At 46.2% G+C, this 4,059-nt stretch overlaps 1 long non-coding RNA gene across 1 annotated transcript; it reads left to right on the forward strand.

Annotated features, from left to right (window-relative positions):
- The first annotated feature begins 216 nt into the window (after positions 1-216).
- LOC147017329 (uncharacterized) lies at positions 217-1,606 on the forward strand. The gene is made up of 3 exons (XR_015049447.1): positions 217-657; positions 867-955; positions 1,262-1,606. It is a non-coding gene; the product is annotated as an uncharacterized LOC147017329 (long non-coding RNA).
- Positions 1,607-4,059: the final 2,453 nt, after the last annotated feature.

Consider the following 4,059-nt stretch of genomic DNA (forward strand, 5'->3'; position numbering starts at 1 on the left):
TACAACGCTGCGCGTCAACAACTGACGGAACTGGAAGATTATCACTTCCTGCTCAGAAAATCAACTTCTGGCGTCACACAGAAAACGATTCAGCACAAAAAACGTCGCTCTTCCACATCAACCCCGCCCACAATTCACCCGGCAATCTCCGCCCACAATCCACCCGGCAATCTCCGCCCACAATTCACCCGGCAATCTCCGCCCACAATCCACCCGGCAATCTCCGCCCACAATTCACCCGGCAATCTCCGCCCACAATTCACCCGGCAATCTCCGCCCACAATCCACCCGGCAATCTCCGCCCACATCACACCCAACAATCTCCGCCCACATCACACCCAACAATCTCCGCCCACATCACACCCAACAATCTCCGCCCACATCACACCCAACAATCTCCGCCCACATCACACCCAACAATCTCCGCCCACATCACACCCAACAATCTCCGCCCACATCACACCCAACAATAAGTGTGACAGAAGACACAGGAAAGAATAGCCTATTTTATAACAGCGCGATGTCGCCGCGCTGTAAAACACCCGACATGCTATTTATTCATCGAATACTTACCCCGTGCAGTGTTGAGAAGGACTTGGTGCGAGGCAACTCTTCTGGCGGCAAATTTGTAATATTGCATCGATCTACACTTCTGAGGTAAATGTGTGCAAATTATATTTTGAAAACGATTGCGAGAGAATACATGAATAAGCCTTTACTAAGTCGCATTTATTCTCGTTCTCGCGAGTTTCCATAATTACCAAGGCTGATAAAGCCGCCAGAGTAGATCGATAATGTGTATAAATCGGGAGATTGTGAAAACGCCAATTGGGATTTCCTCTTCTTCTTTGCTTTTTTATCACCAGCCCAACACAACAAAGGCCGATTCAATTATTCGACTTTCAATGCGAGGACGTGACTGTCTCTGGGCAGGAAGCTTCGTTTAATTCACCATGTAAGTTCCGAGGGCGCGGACGTCATCGAAGTAATATGTGTGGTGAATTGAGGTGAATTGAGGGATTGTCCCCGGGGCATTGGGTGATTGTCTCCGCGGCACGGGGTGATTGTCCCCGGGGCATTGCCATTTACATCGGCTGTTCACTTGATGCTCGTTGACTGAAGGTGCTCATTGACTGGTGAGAATGGAGATTATATCGAACTCCGTGCTTACGCGGATTTAGTCTGCAATGATTAATCGCACATGTATACGTTACTGCTTATGTACTCCTAGCTGAACCTGTATTCCCCGGTGTGCCCACAGAAGCGGCTCCAATCAAATGGAATAAAGCCTAAACTCTGAAGGTTCTTCTCTCGCTCTCATTTCAATATGCACGACATCAAACGGTCATGTAACCTGAGGTAAAGTTTCAATTCCCTCTGTTGAACGGTTTTCGATGTATGCTCTTAACAAAATGGAGACACCAAAGTATGTGACAGATTGCTTCACCCGCCTTTTGGTTGGTAGGCAGGATAATCATCGGATCCAGAGTTGGATCTTCACCAAAATCGAATCATTTCACCCTTGTCACACACAGTGGGCAACTTAGCATAACAATTGTGCATTTCGTGAGGAAAGCACCAAATTTGGCACACTAGTAGCCGATCATATTATGAACAGATTTGGATATTGGGCCATCTCAAAATTTTTATGGCAGTGGAAAATGGCTGCCACAGCCATCAGCGGCTGAATTTAAGATGACCCAATATTTAAATATGTTCATAATATGACAGGCTACTAGTGTGCCAAATTTGGTGCTTTCCTCACAAAATGCACAATTGTTATACTATATTTAGCTAAGTTGCCCCACTAACACCCAACCTGTCCACCAAGTTTCATCTGAATCCGTCTATAACTCTGATGTCGTACTCAGACAAATGGGTGAAAACAGAACCTCCATCCACCTTCTGTAATGGAGGTACCAAATAATAGTGCAAAGAGGGGCAGGTGCAGGGGAGAGACACACCAACAGCAGGGTAGTGTTAAAATAGAGGGAGACTTTGAGGAAAAGAAAAGGACATGGGGAAGAATGAGAGCAAGGGGAAAGGAAAATGGTTACCTATTGGGTATATATAAATAAATAAATAAATCTGATCCACTTCATCTTTAAATCCATCACTTGTGGTACCTCACATTTTAAGTACTAGTACTGCCCGTACGTGCAAACCCCCCCCCCCAAAAAAACTTTCAAACAACCACACAGGCCGTTCCTTCGCTCTCGCATGCACCAACGTATTTTGCCTTTTCTCAATGTCATCGCAAGGAAAAGCACAAAGAGAAGAGAAAGAAAAAAAAACGTACGTGCAAACCCCCCCCCCCCAAAAAAAAACTTTCAAACAACCACACAAGCCATTCTTTCGCTCTCGTAAACGACTGGATTGAGGCATTGTGTTTATCTAAATCGAGAAATTATTAGAATACACAAAGTCATCACTATCCGGAAGTCCGTACGTTGTAACTCGTAATGGATAACGAGGCTGAGAATCTCTTCCTCATCGGCCACGCCTACGCAGCAACGTGTCCTGTCATTGGTTGGTAAATAAATGGCCATAACTTGGGAAGCACCTATCCGATTACTATCAAACCTTGAAAAGGCACATCCACAGGGCCCCAGCAATATACCTGGCAAGTTTCAATTAGATCGGACCAGTGGCTGTCGAGAAACAACGGTGTCACACACACACACACACACACACACACACACACACACACACACACACACACACAATTGGAATTATAGATAAAGTACCCTTAATTTTGCTCACCAATCTTAAAAATGTGTCGGCAATATAGGTAAGACACGCGAGACATCAGCAAGGTGAGGTGAAAGAACCTGATAAAGAAAAGTTGGCCGATTGCATTTCATTCTTCTTCTTGCAGTGTGGTGGAGTGGATCATGGTTTATGCTGCTGGTGCTCTTTTTGGCCCAGGGATAATTGCACCAGAAGATGATTAGTGCACTGAATGTCCCAAATTATCCAGATGGAACTAGCTCTGCCAGGTGGGAAGCGGTTCAGAAGTCAGGTTCGGCTAGGTAGTTTGAATGTGGGATCAAAAGGGTGGGGAGGAGTTGCCGCAGAGTCGAGGTGGTGGAGCTGATGCAGAGGAGGAGGAGGTTGTAAGTAATGTGTGTGCAGGAGATGAAATGGAAAGGGAACAGGGTGTGGGAATAATAGTATCAAAAGAGATCAGCAAGCAGGTGGTCAGAGTGGAAAGATGGGAGGGATGGAGAGTTATGGCATGGTTGGTGGTATAGAGGCAAACGGTTTGTGTTATGTTGGAATAAGGGCCACAAACGGGAAGGACTGGGGCAGAGAAGCAGGAATTCAGGGACACACTGGAGAGGATGATGGGAATGATTGAGATGGATATGATGTTGTGTATTGCAGGGGACTTCAATGAGCATGTGGGAATGGAATAGCAGAGCCGGGTGAAGAAGAATGTGTTGGTAAATTTGGTGGGGGTACGAGGAATAGAGAGGGTCAAGACCTGGAGGAGCTGGTTCACTCTTTCAAAAGCGGGAAAGCCACAAGATTACATACAGGAGTGGACATCATACAGAACTGGATTTGTTGGTGGAAAGGAAGCGACAGTTGTGGAGGGTTAAGGATTGTAAGGCAGTGGCAGGAGGGCATGTTTCCACCCAGCACAAGCCTGTGGTGTTTGTGGTATGGATGGAGAAAAGGTTGGAGGTTAAGAGCAGGGGTCAAAAGATTATTAGGTGGGCGAAGTGCAGGACAAATGTCAGCATTGAGTAGAAGGAGAGGTTGAGAGATAGGTATGAGCAACTTAATGAAAACACAGGTTTGGAGGAGTGGAAGAAGTACGGAGAGACGTTTAGGGCAATTGCATAAGTTTTGTGTCGAATGACGTCAGGAAAGGAGGGTGCATAGTCTAGGGATATAAACCAGGTATGGTGGACAGAGCAGGTAGGTGTGGGAAGGATATTTCAAAGAGCTGTTGTACCAGGAAGGAAGCAATGGCAAGCTGAAGCTCCTGTGTTATGTAGCGAGGAAAGTGGAGTTGGCGGAGATCACAGAGGAGGAAGTGCGGACAGCATT

This window comes from Eptatretus burgeri, chromosome 11, assembly GCF_056783735.1.
Source record: "Eptatretus burgeri isolate ZD-2024b chromosome 11, Ebu_testis_v1, whole genome shotgun sequence".
Classification (NCBI taxonomy): domain Eukaryota; kingdom Metazoa; phylum Chordata; class Myxini; order Myxiniformes; family Myxinidae; genus Eptatretus; species Eptatretus burgeri.